The sequence below is a fragment of the Culex quinquefasciatus genome, chromosome 3 (assembly GCF_015732765.1).
Source record: "Culex quinquefasciatus strain JHB chromosome 3, VPISU_Cqui_1.0_pri_paternal, whole genome shotgun sequence".
Classification (NCBI taxonomy): Eukaryota; Metazoa; Arthropoda; class Insecta; order Diptera; family Culicidae; genus Culex; species Culex quinquefasciatus.
The window spans coordinates 17,483,196-17,500,882 of record NC_051863.1 but is presented as its reverse complement, the minus strand read 5'-3'; the positions used below and the strand labels follow the sequence as shown (position 1 = coordinate 17,500,882).

The 17,687-nt window shown below is 33.1% G+C and overlaps 2 protein-coding genes and 1 long non-coding RNA gene across 9 annotated transcripts in view; 2 read left to right on the top strand and 1 right to left on the bottom strand.

Annotated features, from left to right (window-relative positions):
- The window catches only part of LOC6051016 (G protein-activated inward rectifier potassium channel 3), a 225,958-nt gene that overhangs the window by 45,159 nt on the left and 163,112 nt on the right, over positions 1–17,687 (top strand). The gene's annotated exons all lie outside the window — the stretch shown is intronic.
- The window catches only part of LOC6052572 (serine/threonine-protein phosphatase 2B catalytic subunit 2), a 149,912-nt gene that overhangs the window by 3,079 nt on the left and 129,146 nt on the right, over positions 1–17,687 (bottom strand). The gene's annotated exons all lie outside the window — the stretch shown is intronic.
- On the top strand, positions 1,377–4,978 carry LOC119768683. Its single transcript, XR_005278144.1, has 2 exons — positions 1,377–1,631; positions 4,062–4,978. It is a non-coding gene; the product is annotated as an uncharacterized LOC119768683 (long non-coding RNA).

The window sequence follows — 17,687 nt, the reverse complement described above, 5'->3', positions numbered from 1 at the left end:
AAAATTGTTTAAAAATCAAATAAAAAAAAAAATACCAACATGAAAGTGTTTACATCTGAGTAGGCTTGTCCTCCTCCCTCTCCTCTCCCCGCTCAAAAGTGGGAGAAAAGTAAACGTCAGGTGAGACGGCGGTCTGCCCGCATAGCCTACTACCGACCAGGGTTGCCCTGTTGCTCCCCCGACGGCGGCATCGGCGGAGCATGGCACTCCGCGAATGGAACCAATCAATCAATCAACGCGCGGCGGCATTATTCCGAGCTCTGATATTTATTCATGTGTTGCGCGCGGCACTCAACAAAGGCGGGTTCAATTCTGACGACTGACTCCCCGGAGGGGGAGTTTAAAAGCTCCGAAAAAAGCTTTCTTAAAATTTTTAGATGAAAAATAACATCGAAAATTTCGCCCATTTCGAATGTTACGCCCGGGTGGCTTGTTCGGAACGGGCCGAAATGATAAAGTTGATTAATTCACCGTCTTTTGATAGACGTCGAAACGTGTGAAATGTGATGCAAAAAGAGGGGGGAGGGCGGTGACGGTTGGAAGGGAGGGGGTGATAATGAATGGAAGAATTTATATGGTGCGCGGCCTTCAGCCAGAGGGAGAAGGAGGGAAGATCGAGATAATTGATGTTTTCATCGCAATTTGATGGGGGGGAATAATGCATTTTCGACGAAGCGGCGCTTCACAGGCGCGGGGCTTTGTGCGCTGTGTCGTTTGGTGGGGTTCATGTTGGGATTTTAATTGAGATTGGTAAATAGTTTATGCTTCATTATGCTCAAATGTGGTTAACTGGTGTTTTTTGTTACCTGAAAAGGATTTAAATGATTTTTTAAATTGAACAGCTCATTTTTGATGTTTTTTTTAACAATTGAAAGGCTATGAAATCACTTGAAAATTGAAATACACTGCCTAGATATACCTTCACGTATACATATCGACTCAAGGAGGTATTAGACTGCAGCGAAGAAAAAAACAAACTCGCATTTTTTGACAGTTTGACTGCCAACACTTTGCCTTGTTTGCGTGTTTGGGAAACCGTTTAAACACTAAAAAAGGCGCGATTGTTTGTCTGTTTGTCATAGTCTAATACCTCCTTCAGAATTAATTTCTGAGCAAAAGTATATGGGGATGTGTGTGGACATGATTTCTAGAGTTTTTTTTAATAGGTCCTATTCTTCCCATGTTCGCATAAATGCCCCATATGCAAAAACAGCAAGCTGAGAAAAACGCATTTGAATTTTGTCCCATACATAAGGCTACGTGTTAAGTTTTCGCGAAAAAAATGGATATCCTCCAGATTTCTAGAGCAAAGTACTGGATATTATAGGCTCTTTTGAAAGAGCACACAATTTTGAACCAAACTGCATCAATAACTCGAAATCGATGAAAATGCAAGTTACGGCCTGGCACCCCTAGCCGTATTGCACCAACACTTGCAGACTTGTCATACTAAGCATTCTTTCTGAAATAATAAATCAGTCAGTCAAGTTTCATCCTTCAACCAGTGCAGTGCTGAAGTTAATCGTCCGAACCTCCCCACGGGCCGGGAAGCAGCCAACATGGCCCGCTTCCCGGGAACCCCGTACATAACTGGCGCAGTCGGTCGTCTCGGTGAATTACCGAGACTTAAGGTAAGTAATTATTAAGTTTTAGTACAATAAATGTAGGGCAAAAGTCTGGTTCACCAGCAATTTCCTGTGTCGATATTGCGAAATCGTAGTCGACACAGGCTATAAGTGTTTAGCATAGGGCAAAATTAGATTTTGCAATAAATTTAGGACAAAAAGTCTGGTTAACCAGCAATTTCCTGTGTCGATATTGCGAAATCGTAGTCGACACAGGCTATAAGGTCTTAGTATAGGGCAAAATTAGATTTTGCCGTAAATTTAAGTGAAGAAAAAAAACCACCCGCGTATGAACGAAGACGATATGTGGATGATACGATGGTCAGCAGAAAATGCTTTGAAACGGTCGTCACCGCGTAGGAAAGAAGACGATATTTGAACGATACGATGGTCAGCAGAAAATGCTTTGACATGGTCGTCGCGCTGACGCGATTGCAACGAAATATCCAAAACCAAAAGAGTTCTATAAAAATTAAAAATTAAAAATTAAAAATTAAAAATTAAAAATTAAAAATTAAAAATTAAAAATTAAAAATTAAAAATTAAAAATTAAAAATTAAAAATTAAAAATTAAAAATTAAAAATTAAAAATTAAAAATTAAAAATTAAAAATTAAAAATTAAAAATTAAAAATTAAAAATTAAAAATTAAAAATTAAAAATTAAAAATTAAAAATTAAAAATTAAAAATTAAAAATTAAAAATTAAAAATTAAAAATTAAAAATTAAAAATTAAAAATTAAAAATTAAAAATTAAAAATTAAAAATTAAAAATTAAAAATTAAAAATTAAAAATTAAAAATTAAAAATTAAAAATTAAAAATTAAAAATTAAAAATTAAAAATTAAAAATTAAAAATTAAAAATTAAAAATTAAAAATTAAAAATTAAAAATTAAAAATTAAAAATTAAAAATTAAAAATTAAAAATTAAAAATTAAAAATTAAAAATTAAAAATTAAAAATTAAAAATTAAAAATTAAAAATTAAAAATTAAAAATTAAAAATTAAAAATTAAAAATTAAAAATTAAAAATTAAAAATTAAAAATTAAAAATTAAAAATTAAAAATTAAAAATTAAAAATTAAAAATTAAAAATTAAAAATTAAAAATTAAAAATTAAAAATTAAAAATTAAAAATTAAAAATTAAAAATTAAAAATTAAAAATTAAAAATTAAAAATTAAAAATTAAAAATTAAAAATTAAAAATTAAAAATTAAAAATTAAAAATTAAAAATTAAAAATTAAAAATTAAAAATTAAAAATTAAAAATTAAAAATTAAAAATTAAAAATTAAAAATTAAAAATTTAAAATTAAAAATTTAAAATTAAAAATTAAAAATTAAAAATTAAAAATTAAAAATTAAAAATTAAAAATTAAAAATTAAAAATTAAAAATTAAAAATTAAAAATTAAAAATTTAAAATTTAAAATTTAAAATTTAAAATTTAAAATTTAAAATTTAAAATTTAAAATTTAAAATTTAAAATTTAAAATTTAAAATTAAAAATTAAAAATTAAAAATTAAAAATTAAAAATTAAAAATTAAAAATTAAAAATTAAAAATTAAAAATTAAAAATTAAAAATTAAAAATTAAAAATTAAAAATTAAAAATTAAAAATTAAAAATTAAAAATTAAAAATTAAAAATTAAAAATTAAAAATTAAAAATTAAAAATAAAAAATTAAAAATTAAAAATTAAAAATTAAAAATTAAAAATTAAACATTAAAAATTAAAATTAAAAATTTTTAAAAACTTTAAAAATTGAGACGTTGTGTAATTTTATTGTAATCCATTATTACATGGAAATACAAAGGGTACAAGTGAATTGTAATCGAGGATTACGTAATCTTAGATTACATTCAATATAAATATATTTTTTTTCATGTTTGTAATTCAGTATTACAAACTTGGAAATTTGTAATTTGAAATTACGAACTAGCTTGACAATTTTTCACCATTGTGTTTTCACATTACTTTTAAAATTCCCTAACCAAAAAAAAAAAAAAATGGACGGGCAATTGTTACAAAGCATGATGTATTTTTTTTTCCTGAAATTAATTCTGTTTTCATCAAATTATCCGAGGTCGATTCGCACAATATTATCATATGGTCGTGTTGCTCAATTGGAGCCCCAATTTGAAGATTTTCATTGGCATTTTTGTTAAACATTTTATTTACTAAATGTAAGCTATTTACTTTACTTTCATCCGCCTTTTACTTTTACAATAAGTATCAAATACACAAAAACAGCATCATGACTACCATAATGCTGAAAGAGAAAATGCACCTTTGTTTGACGATGGAGGAGTCGTTGTATTGGCATTTTCTGTGTAACATTTTGTGTACTTGTTGTAAGTTGTCTATCTCTACTGTTATCTGTCTTTTACTTTCACTATAAACATCGAATATTAACCAATACTTTTTGATCCATAGAGAATCAGGATGATAATCACGAGCCGAAACCGAGGACTGGCAGGCAAACAGCATCGAAAAAAATCAATAGCATCTTCATTCCTTCTTTTATTTGATATTTCTAACGCTTTTTACTTTTAGACTTCCACCATATTCACTCAACACCCGCTTGGTAACCACGTCTAGGGAAAGCAGCAGACGTGCAAAACAACCAGGCTAATTTCTCCCCAATGAACCTAACCAGCGTTTTGAGAGGTAGTAATGGATATGAAGAATGAGTTGTAATTGTAAAATTCGTAATCATTGTGGCGTTAACGAAAAGAACAAAAAAAAAGGGTTTTATGCCGTGATTGAGGAGAGAGCAGACATAGCTCAACCTCAACCCAAGTGCTTTTGTCCCTTCCAAAAGCCTTAGCCTGCAAAAATTCTGATGGATGCTACTAAGAAACTGTACACCGAATATCGCTGTTAGAATTAAGTTTGGTAGGACAAGTTAGCAAGAAATCGTTTAAATCAAACCAGAAAATTCTCATAATTCTTATGAGCCTGAGCCGCATCAACCAAATGCTAGGAATGTGATATCCTTGATACGTCAGGAATCCTTCCTGTTGCCATCCCGGGGCTCCAGACAACTAGATTTGTGAGGCCCTCGACACGTCAGGACTCCGTCTAGCCTGGAACAGTCATTGGGAATGTGATGTCCTCGATACGTCAGGCATCCGCCCTTGGACGAACTCCGCAGCAACTCGAGCACATCAGTGGAACTCAGAGAAAAAAACTAAAACAGTTTTTTAAAGTCGAATCGAGACGATTCGAGTCTAACGATGGGGTAGTTACGGCCTGGCACCCCTAGCCGTATTGCACCAACACTTGCAGACTTGTCATACTAAGCATTCTTTCTGAAATAATAAATCAGTCAGTCAAGTTTCATCCTTCAACCAGTGCAGTGCTGAAGTTAATCGTCCGAACCTCCCCACGGGCCGGGAAGCAGCCAACATGGCCCGCTTCCCGGGAACCCCGTACATAACTTGCATATGGGACATTTATGCAATCAGGGGCAGTATTAACATTTATATGAAAGACAACGGTTTAAAGGACCTTTCAAAAAACTCTAGATTTTTTGTTAACACGACTTTCTCAGCACTGACTGAACGGATTGAAAATTTTGTAAAAAAGCAGAGAAACGAACAGCTAAATTTTTTTAAATGATTTTTGCAAAAGTTTGCAAGAGTTGCAGTGTTTTTTTTTCTAATATTTTTTGTATTTATTCTTAAAAGACAGACATTCCTTATGCAGTTGATAATTTTAAATTTAATGATGTTAACAGCTTGTGATTTCTTCTAAACCTTGTTTTGATTTTGTAAAACAAGACATTTGAATAATATATATTAGTACACAACAAAACAACGTGCTTCCTAATAGAGTGTTTTGTTTTATTTTCAGTTATGTTTTACATTAAAATTTATGTTGAAACTTTTGTAAAAAAAATGCTGGTAAATTTGTTTTAACTAGAGTAGGAAAAATTAAAAAAATAAACTTATTTGTTCACAAAATCTGTTTTTTTAACTGGCCTAAGTATACCCAAGTAAAATTTTTAAGCCAACTAGCCACCACCTAGTTTTATTAAGGTTTTATGATAGCATCTTGGTTGTTTAATAGTTTTATTTGGGCATTCACCGCGACCAATAAGCAAGAGCTTATTAATAGGTTCTAACAAGGTTTTATGCCTCGGACATAAAACCTGGTGAAAATAAAAGCCGACAAGCTTTCAATACGGTTTTATTAAAGTTTTAATAGAGGCTTGAAAACCAGATGCCAAATGGTTTTATCGCATGCTTCTTTAAAACCAAGGATGTTGTAGCTGTCAAGCGCCATTAGGCATGCAAAAAGCTCACCTAAAACCATAAGCTCCTAAAAGAGCATTTGACGCAGCCTAATAGCAATGTTTAAATATGGCGTTAAACGCGTGGTCTGATTGAACATGCTTGACCGCCATACACAGAAAAAAATTATATAAATTTGGAAGCTGTAATTTTGGAAGGTTGAATATTACCTCTTTTATGATGTAATTTTACCTCAATTTAGACTGAAAAAGTGATATTACACCAGAAAAGTGGTAAAATTACACTTTTTTTTGACATTTTTCTGTGTATTGGCAGGAAAAAAACATAAATTTGATTGAAATTTTATGAAAACACACAATTATGATGAATTTCTGACATAGTAGTTCAAAAATAATCCAAACATTTTTTTGCAAAAAATGCGAATTAAAAACAAAATCATTAAAAACTGTGATTGCAGAAGAAATATTTTAGATGACGCGAGTTGATTTTTTCGGCTCTATCTCCCCCACATTTATCGATAAAATTTCAACGTCAGCTGAATTTGAGCCACCAGTTGCGAGGAATATGCTTAATTTCATTTGGCATGAATAAAATGACGCATGAAGACGTGTGAAATGTCATTTTTTCCAAACAAGGTTTTATTAAGGCTTTGAGGAGGTTGATAGGATTCAGTTGTAAAGCCTTGAACTCCTACGTTGATTTTATATAGGGCGTCCAATTTTTCCGGGTTTTGAATTTCCCGGGAAACGGGAAAAATATTTTTGAAATTCCCTGAAACAGTCATAAAATCTATGTTTTCATTATAATGATTATGTTTTCATGCTTAAAATCATAGAATTAGCTCAAAAATATTAATTGATGATAATCTACACTTAAATCAAAACAATGACAACAATTTTTAGATAGTTTAAAAGAAATTAAAAAAAATATTTTTTTATCTGTGTTGTGCTTTGAAAAACTAGACTGGAACAGCCAGAAAAATTCCTTTGAAAATGTTATAAAAAACTAGAAGCAGAAACAAATAATATCATACCGGTCAATGCAAATTTTGGATAGGTTTTGAATTTCAAGTTTTATATAAAACATGTTTAAAAAAAATTTCTTTGAGTTTCTTCTGTCAGCTGAGAAAAATCGACACTACATAGCTAAAAAAGTAGTAATCCAGCTGCGTGTAAAATAAATATTGCATTATTTTATGCAATTCTATGTAATTTTACACCCTGAAATATGTAGCCCGTCACTATGGGAAACCTACTTGACCGAAATGTCAAGCTCATATATGTGTTTATCCTTACAGCTTTTCATCGGTCTGATGGCCGAGTGGGCTAGGGCGCCCGTCCTTACTGTTGGTGCTGGGTTTGAATCCCGTCGGTTGCAACTTTTTTTTGTGTTTGCAAAAATTGTACATGCAGTGTGTAATATTAAGTATTTATTTTGACGAATGTGATGTGCATGCTTTTGCATGCGATTTTACCATCGGATTTTTTGTTGTGTACACTCTAAATAGTTACAGGAGATTTAAGAGCAATAAATTTGGAAATCGGTGTACAGCTTGTTCTGTTCCTGTTTTAATGAAGTAAATCAAAACATTATGGAAAAAAAATGCATCAACAGCTGCCTTAATTTGATGAAAAATAATTTCATATGATTTTTTTTTCAAATTCAAAATCATAAATATACGTAAAATACGTAAATATAATATCTACGCCAGGCCTGTCCAACGTCCGGCCCGCGGGCCGGATCCGGCCCGTGAAGCCATTTCAACCGGCCCGCGACGGCTTTTCAAAATAGTTCTATGACTGGCCCTTAATAAAATATTCAATAAATGAATTGAGTGTCCAAATAAAAAAAAATATCTTTAGATCAATTTTTCAGATATTATAACAAAACAATTATTTGTTTATTTTGCTTTTGACATACAATGTTGCTAATTCAGCGTTTGTTAGGATTATGACTTTGTACTTTTTGAAATGATTTTATTTCACATCGAAACATTCTTTATGTTTGAATTTCATTCTTATTATTTCAATATTGATGTTATAAGAAATAATTATTAAATTTGAAAAATACCTATGCAAAAAGATTGGAAAAGACATTTAATTGTAATTTCTTAATGTTTTGGCTGTTTTTATTTCTAATTCAATAGTTTCTTTTTTGAGGATTTCGATTAATTTTTTTTTCAGAGCAACTTTTTAATGATAAATTTTTGCTGGGAGAAAGCCATATTGAAAATGAAGATCGCTTCAAATATTAAAAAAAAACAATCTAAAGAAGTTAAGAAATCAGATTGCATTTTTTCATAATCTTCAATAACTCTAAAAAATTTGAAGAATGACGAATCAGATATATATTTATACACTTTTTTTTTAATTTCATGTCTTTAAAAAAAAATTGAAATGTGTTGTAAAATATTTGAATAAACGTGCACAACAACGCAAAAATGGTTTTTTCGTAGAGAAGATTTGAATCCAAATTTCGTTTTAATAATTTTTATCTATTCTCGTTAATTTTTCAAACTTGAATAAAAACTTGCAATGACGAAATTTTGATATTTTTTTAATTGATAATGTCAGGGAATTCAATTTCAATCGACTAAAACAATTACAATACAATTTTGTCCAAAACAAAATAAAAGTAAATTAAATAAATATATCTTTGAAAGTAATCTTTGTATTTCTTTCTTCAAAACAAATATTTAAATCCTTTTTGCAACCCTTTTTTAGGTTTTTTTTTTGAATTAACCTATCAAAATAAATTTACTGTTTACTGTTTTTTACTTTCACCAACAATAGTTCCGGCCCGCCTCTGTTTTAGAAAAATCAGATCTGGCCCGCAGGTCCAAAAGGTTGGGCACCCCTGAATTCTACGCTTTTAAAAATATATAAGATTAAAAAGAAAATATTTAAAGCGCTAGGCATAATGCAACCAAAAATTTTAACAATTTTCCCTAATAAGCCAAATGAATGCTGATATATGCCGAATAAAAATTTTAATGCTTTAAAATTTAAATTTAATAATAAATTTGAATTTCCATAATAAAATTTGATTTTTTTTTAAATTTTGGGAATTCCCGGGACAAATTATTCAAAATCCCGGGTTTTTTGTCCCGGTAATTCCCGGGATGGACGCACTATTTTTTATAAATAGGACGTAACAATCTTTTTGTGGAGGTCATTTTGGGTTTTAAGGGGGGTTTTACGAGGTTCTGGGGAGTTTGTAACGACTAAGTGGTTTTAATGTTGGTTTTGGCTGATTGGTTTTATAGCAGTTGTGACAGCTTTGATAAAGCCTAAAATGTTACTTGGGTAGAATTTTAATGTAAAAATTTTGTATCAAGAGTTCTAGTCTTTGATTATTTTACTGCGACAATTTACGGAATCTGAAAAAAATAAAGTTTTTTCTAACTAAATTATGTCAATAAACAATGTTATTACACATTTCATATTTTTTTCCCGAAACAATAATTAAAGTGTTTTGTAATTATAAATTACTGCAAAAGATGGTTTTAAACGACTTTTAATTCTCACTGCCTAGATAGAAAGATAAACAAAATTTTCAAAGTATCTAAATAAATGAAAACAGAGAAATAAATATTGTTTTCTTTAAATTATCAAGCATCACCAAAATTCCATGGAGACCCACGGTTGTTTAATACAATTATGGAGCTGTTTTATACTTTTGGTGAAAAAATATCAAAACTTGTCACAACACCATCAAATAATTACTTTGCAAATTCTGTCAAAACAACATTCACACCTACTGCTGGCCATGTGTGCGGTGCCAACTCCCACAAACCGGTGCCGGTCAATTGTCCGCCGGCTGGTGGAGCGTTTGGCCTGTGGCCAAATAATTTATTTCCACTAGTCACACCTTTGCTTGTGTTGCTGCCTTCATTGACAGTTTTTTTTCAATTTCATTTTATTCCATTTTGAAACAAGTTTCTTTTCAAAGTTTGAGTAAATATTTTTTGATAATTTTAGAAAAAAAAAATTTAATTACCAAACAATAATGAGAAAATATTAAAATTCAGAAATTTTAAACTCTTTGCTCGACAACAAAAACCGTCTGCAAACAACAACAGAATCGTAGAGTGCCGTTGCTCGGTGTCTGTCAATCTGTCAGCGTCGCCAACTGTGTTGACCGGTTTGGTAAGAAGGTGGGGAAAGCGAGAACGGTTTCTTCTGGTCACACGGCCCATTATGTCATAAATCACACAGGTGTGTGACGCATCCTTGCCCTGGCCGGGATCCACCAGAAAAAAAACAAACCTTAAATTTTCAAAAGGGCTTGTAACTTTTGTAACGTTGTTTTTCAAAATGAAAATTTCTTTTCTTTAAAAAAAAATCTTTTTTTCAAAATTCTGCCGAGACTTCCCCCGTCGGAATGTGCGAGAAATGTGTGCAAATTTGCAAATTTAAGACCGGTGCTAACGGGGCACCCGTCTTAAAATAGCGCAGCGCAACGCGACGCGAGTGAAAATAATAATAATGAGGAAGAAAAAAAAAACAACAACAAAAACATCATTCAACCAGCAACACCACCACCACCATCAACTCTCTGTAACAAAACAAAACAAATAAACAAAAACACGTGGCTGAGGTGGTGGCGGCGTGCGCGAGCTTAGTAGCGGTGTGGTGGGTGTTGTTGTACGAATTCTTGGCCGTTTTTAAAACTTTTGGAATTGGAAATTTGGTACAGTCATCCCACGATTTCGGAGCAACGTTGAAGAAATTTCAGAGAATCAATGATTCAGCAGAATGATTTACTTTTTCAAGTGATTTTGGACCAACCGCAATTTCAGTGTATTATTTTTAATGATTTTTATAAAAGAAAAATGTCAGGAAAATAAAATTTGAAATTTGTCCCGGAATGCGTATTTCCAACAAAATAATATCTATAAAATCTTTATTCCAATTAGGTTAACGTTACATAAGGTTTTGCGTATAACAATAACATTCCTAAATCATAAAACAAACATCTTCTTGAATTTTTGGTACAGATTTTTACTGATTTGGGTCAAAACCCTTAAAAAAACAACTCAAAATTTGTGAACAACTATAAAATTTCAGTTTGGGTAATTTGATCATGAAATATGTTAATTTTTTTTCTTAAAGGTTTATTTTGTGTTTAGACTGTAAAAAAATGCACAATTTATGAGCCAAATAGGAAAAGTTGAACAATTCGATGCATCTGTCTACATTATTAGTTTTTTTGCTTGTCCATTTTCAGATATTTTAAAAGCATCGTCAAAAAGAACTTACGAAAATTTTTGGATTGAAAGTTTGACTTAAACAAGAAAAATGTAGCTAAAAGTACGAATAATTAAACAATAAAAGTAAAGTTTTTGTTGAGTTTAACTTATTCAAAAATACCTTTTGAATACGGGAAAAATGAAAAACTTCGAAAAAACTTTGGGCATTAAGGGGCAACCAAACAATTTTTTCTCATCAATGAAAAAAATCTTCTGCAATTCTGAATTAAATTAAAAATGCCTATTTTTCTACTTAAATTAAATGTGACACTTTCTAGATAAAAAAAGCGTATTCATTGAAATTTCATCAAAAATTCAATCTATTTTTAGAAACGAGCCTAAAGGTGATATGTGATTATATTGAATCGAACATAACTTTTTTTTTGCGTAAAAATACCAAAATGTTGAAAGCTTATTACTCAATAACTCGAAAACAATAACGTTTTGAAATCAATTTATGATAATATAAGCCCTTACAAAAATAAAAATAAAACAACATGATAATATATATTTTTTTTCCACAACCCAACCTCGCCTTTAGACGGGCTTCGATTTGAAAAATCGCCAAAAATTTGCCATTTTTCGACCAATTTTTAATCTTTAAAAAGCATTGATCTAATCTAATCTAATCTCATCAGACCCTAGCGCAGCCAATCTTTCGAAGGGATCCTGGAGAGTGCCTTAGGTTAGATGACGCCCAGCACTCTTCTTGTCATTTATTAACATTTGTAGTGCGCCATTGCATTGAAATGCATTGAAACATCACAAGCGTTACAAGATAAATGCAAATTAAAATACTTAAAAATGAAACAAGAAGAAGAGGGGAATTAAAGTTTTTCGTAGAACAAATATGGCTTAAAATGGCTTCCTGAACACGGGAAAAATAAAAAAAATTCGAAAACAAAATTTGGGCAGCAGAGGGTGACTGAAAAACTATGGCCTTAAAAAAAAATCATACGAAATTAAAGATATTTTGAAGTACAATAAAATCGTTATCTAAAAATGGCTATAACTTGAAAACGGTGCACTTTATGAAAATTTCACTGTGGATATTTTTGATTGCAAATTCGATTTTACATCGAAAAAATAGGTTTAAAATATTTTGCGACCAATATTTCGATTTAAAAAAAAACAGTATCGATGCAAAAATTCATAACTCGATCAAAGATTTTTTTCCCATTCTGAAATTTTGTGTTTTGGAATCGGGATGATGTCAGCTATCGATTGCACTTATAATTACATTAAAATTTTCACAGAAATACGTATTTTTCCTGAATTTTAAAAATGCAAATTTTCACTCGAAAAAATACTCAAAATTATTGTTATTGCAACATGGGTTTCAATTGATCGGGATTGTTCATACTTTTTTTTTTTAAATTCTCTTTTTTTTTAAATACTCAAAATTTCATTTTTTCACAATATGGGTATTTAATGATTTGTTTTTTTTCGGATTGGATCGGAATGTTTCAAACAATTCAAAAGTTGTAACAATTTAAAAAAAACTCAAATTTTTCACAAAACTTCGTAATTTTGAAAAAAAATGCTCTGTTTTTCACAATATGGGTATAAAAAATATGTAAAAATTGATATAACAAGCCATGGTCTCAACATTTGAATGAAAAAAGTGTTTTTAAAGTGCATTTTACACCTGCCCAGTTGTTTTGCAAACATTCGTTTTCAAAATATCCAAGTATTGAAGAAATTTTTTTTTCGCCGAAAAAAAAACTTTTTGCGGTGCTGGAATTGCATTGGGTGCATTGGAATTCTACAAAAATTGAAAATATTTTTGATCGATCCCAGACATGCTATACATAATTTTAAACGCAGGAAAATGCATTTCTTATTGTTTTCAGTTGGTTAGACTTCTATTTCCTTTAAAATTTTGATGTTCTTGAAAAAAAAATTTGCTCCCTGATTTTTCGAACCGATTTTGTAGGGGGGGCGAGATAAACTTTAATAAATATTTTCAATGGCCTAACAAATATTTGGAGGTTTTTTAGAGTTAAAAATTGCATTTTCAAAGTGCAGGAAAATTACGTATTTTTGTGAAAATGTTCATGTAACTATAATTACAATGGATAGCTGCCATTATCCCGTTTCAAAAGTACTATAATTTTTTGATGTTTGCATGATTTTTTATTCGGTTCGGAATAAACTGTTAAAAATGTTTGAACAATCTAATTTGGGGTTGCTGAATTCAAAAAACATATTCATTTTATTCTGAAATTTAATTAAGAAGTCATCAGGGTGGATCAAAACTGATTTTTGTTTATTAAAATAAAAAAAACTTTCGAATATTTCGAAGATTTTTTAAGGTTATTTGAGGATGCCAAATAGAAACAATAGTCATATGAAAAAAAGAGTTAGAGAACATTAGGGTGGTATATTTTTTTCATTTAAGTATGAAGTTTTATAAATTATAATTTTGATTTTTTTCAAAAACAAAAAAATATAGAAACAATGCCGGAAAAATGAATATTAAAAACATTTCTATGCTTTTTTAAATTCAGGATTAAAGTCATTTGCAAAAAACTAAATCACTGGACCTTTTTACAAAATGGCTGTTCTCGTTTAATGTTTATGCTATTTAACGCTAGGTGGTGTTTTTACATAAATGGATATGTAAACAAAGTCTTTCTTCGTGTTTATTAATCGGTCGTGTTAAAAGTGCTCTCGTTCTAACTCAGTTTTCGTTGGAAATGACGTCTCTGGCACAAAGTGGTCTGATTATTTAGTCAATTTATAATGGATATTAATATGTTTCTTTTATAATATACTAGGAATACAATACATAAAGTGGAATAACCTACTTTCAATTACCTTTCTAATGCAACCAGAATCACTCAATTTGATTAAAAACTGGCTGAGTTATACAAGTTTTAAGAAAAAAATATATATATTAGTGCATTTTGAAGGTTTGGTTAGTAGAAAACCAGGGGTGACATTGGGTCAGGGGGTGAGATTGAGTCATACAAATTTTAGCAATTTTGTATGACTGTATCTCACCCATCACCCATCCTTAAAATGTTTTCAATTGCTCCTTAACTAATAATTTTATCTCTGCCCGCATCACTTTGTTCCAATAATTCTCCACGCAGATACACATCGTAGCTTGTGTACTATCTTGTGACACGTCCTATCTTTTCAAAGCAGACTGGTCACAAACATGCACTTGTTTAATTTTACGATAGAAAGTAAGGCATTAGGAATATTTAACCAATTCATTTTATTTAAGTACATTTGTTAAATTCTTGAATATGAAGAAAAATCATAAGGCGATTGCCTTTTTGATCCGTTTCGTGAATAGAGTAGAGTACCTAGATCCACTTTGACTTTTTTTAGAAACATGCAAATTTTGACCTTTCGAGCAAGTATGAGCAAGATTTGCTATACACAGTCTGAAAGTACATTAAATTTCATGATAGAAACTGCATACGAGACTTTGGTCACACCCGTACAAAATTGTTCCTGAAGGGTTGAAATTCGAAAAAATCTTGAAAATAGTTAATGTTTTCTTACGGTTGAATAGCTAAAAAGGGGGGAGGAGTCAATTCAAATTCCAAGAACAGTAAATTAAACAACTTTTAAATACCTTTCAAATGCAGCCAGAAGAATCAAATTTGGTTGAAAATTGCCTGAGTTATGCAAGTTTTAAGAAAAAATATTTTTTGCGAATTTTGAAGTTTCAGCTACTAGAAATAACAAAAATGTCTGCACTGTCAAAGCCGCCAAAAAATCAAATTCCATCCAATCTTGCTCAAAATTTGGAAAAATGTTTTTGAAGGTATGAGAAAAAATAGAAAAATAGTAACAATACTGAAATTTAACTTTAATTTTTTGATTTTTGTCACACCTGGATTCACTGTGGGACGTGAGCAAGCAGATTTCTACCAATAGTTTTACATAACCTTTTGTTGGCATAGTGAGAATTGTTAAGTCTGATGTACTTTTTTAAAGGCACATCAGAAAATAGGTTTGTATCGTATATTCTTTCATCCCATGAAAATCTAATTTCGATCATGTAACGTCATGATTCGAAATCCGGACACTTAGTAGCATATCATTTTTGTTATAGCTGGCAAAAAATCATGTAATAAGTTGGAAATGTAGAAATATCATCAGGATGTAGTATGAACAGTCAGTTTCAAGAAAATGCATGCAAAATATGTCTTTTCTAACAATTTTCCATCACAATTTGAAAATTAAAATGACTTGTTGTGCTTCGAATCCCGGACACTGATAAAAGCTGATTCGAAATCCGGACACTTTTGCTTCGAATTCCGGACACTCGATTCTACCTATGAATCGCACAAATTTGGACTGAAATGTTAGTGAAAGGCATTCTCTAGCTCTCAAATAAGCATTGTTATCCGAGCATTCGTTGGTGAAGGTTGTCTGAATCAACATGACTCGTCGCGTCCCGGCGCAAAACGCCGGCAATATTGCCCTACCTGCGGCTCAAGCAGGCAAAAAAGTGGGAATTTCCAAAAGGAAGGTTGAGGCCTCAACTGATGGCCAAAAACCGGGAATTTCCAAAAGGAAGGTGCTTTTGGAAGTGACATCGAACAGCAAAAAGACGAAAAAGAGCGACGGTACTGTACCGATGGATGAGGAGGAGGAGAACTCTTCATCGCACGAGGAGCAGCTTTTGAAGAACAACAAGTTCGCTGGACTGCCTGACGAGGACCAGGTAGCGGAAGCAAAGGAGAATGAAGTGAAACAGCGAAAGGAGAAACTGCCTCCTTTTTATGTGAGGCAATCAGCAGCAACGATCGACTTTCGTGCGGGGCTGGTTGAACTCATCAAGTCTGGGAAAGTCCAAGGCAACATTCGTCTGTGTCAGGACGGATTTAAGGTGCTGGTGCAATCCAGGCAGCACTATCAACTGGTCAAGGATTACTTGACCGAAAACGAGGCGGAGTACTTTACCCATGATGTCGTCATGGATAAGCCGTTCAAAATCGTCGTCAGAGGTCTGTACGACATGCCAGTGGAGGAATTAGCTGCCGAGCTAAAAGTTTTGAAACTGGATGTGTTGGCCGTGCACAAAATGAGCCGACGCAACAAAGACATCAAGTACCGTGACCAGCTCTACCTGCTGCATTTGGCTAAGGGATCGACGACGCTTCCTGAGCTGAAGGCAATCCGAGCGGTTTTCAACATTATCGTGTCGTGGGAGCGATACCGACCAGTGCATCGTGACGTCACACAATGCTTCAACTGCCTGGGTTTCGGGCACGGAGGTAAGAACTGCCACCTGAAGCGTCGTTGCGCCAAATGTGGTACCGATGCGCACATCACATCCCAGTGCATCCAAGATTCGCTGGTGAAGTGCCTCAACTGCAACGGTGAGCACTCGTCAACCGACCGAAAGTGCCCCAAGAGAGCTGAGTTCGTGAAAATTCGGCAGCAAGCATCGACGAAGAATCAGCCTCAGCGTCGTAGAACTCCTCCAGCCCTGGTGGAGCAAAACTTTCCACCTCTTCAACCGCGACGCCAGGTCCCGAACTTGGCACCGTTGCCGTTGGATCCCAGGAAGAGAGCTGAGATGAATCATCCACGGCCGGGTTCCAGCCAGGAGCCGAGACCGCCACCACCGGGCTTCAGCCAGGAGCCAAGACCAACCCAAGAACCAGCAGTTGAGGAAAATGGTAATGATCTTTACACCTCAACCGAACTCCTCAATATTTTCAAACAGATGTCCGCTGCACTGCGTGGATGCAAAACCAAGACCCAGCAGATTGAAGTGCTGACCTCGTTCGTCATCCAGTATGGATCGTAGGTCCCTCAAGCTGCTGAATTGGAACGCTTGCTCCATTAGGAGGAAGAACTTAGAGCTGGTGGATTTTCTTCGCGAGAAGGAGATCGACGTAGCTGCCATCACGGAAACTCATCTGAAGCCCGGTGAAAAAGTTTATCTGCAAAACTACAAGATCGCGACGCAGCTCGATAGGACCACCTCTGGAGGAGGAGGTGTGCTTGTCGCTGTTCATCGTGATCTCAAGCCACGCCGGCTGCCACACTTTAAGCTGGACATCATCGAGGCCGTTGGAGTGGAAATTCCCACTTCGGTTGGCCCAGTACTCTTCATTGCTGCATACTGTCCACGTCAGGTGAATGCCAGAGATGGTTCAGCAGCAAAACTGAAGAGCGATATCCAGAAGCTGACACGGCGGAGCGCAAAGTACATCATCGCTGGTGACCTCAACGCGAAGCATGAAGTTTGGGGCAACAGCAGGAGGAATCGGAACGGAGTGATTCTGCACAACGATCTGCAAAACGGATACTACAACGTTGTGAGTCCGGATCGTCCAACGAGGGTGGCTCGGTCTGGGAATCACTCAATCATCGACTTCTTCATTACCAATATGGCTGAGAACGTGGCTCATCCTGAGGTGTTTGAAGAGTTGAGTTCTGATCACTATCCGGTGGTTGTGGAGGTTGGAGCTTCCGTTACTCCGCAGCGGCAACCAACCCGGAAAGATTACCACAACGTTGACTGGCAGCAGTTTCAGCAAGTGGTCGACAGCAACATCGACTATGATCAACACC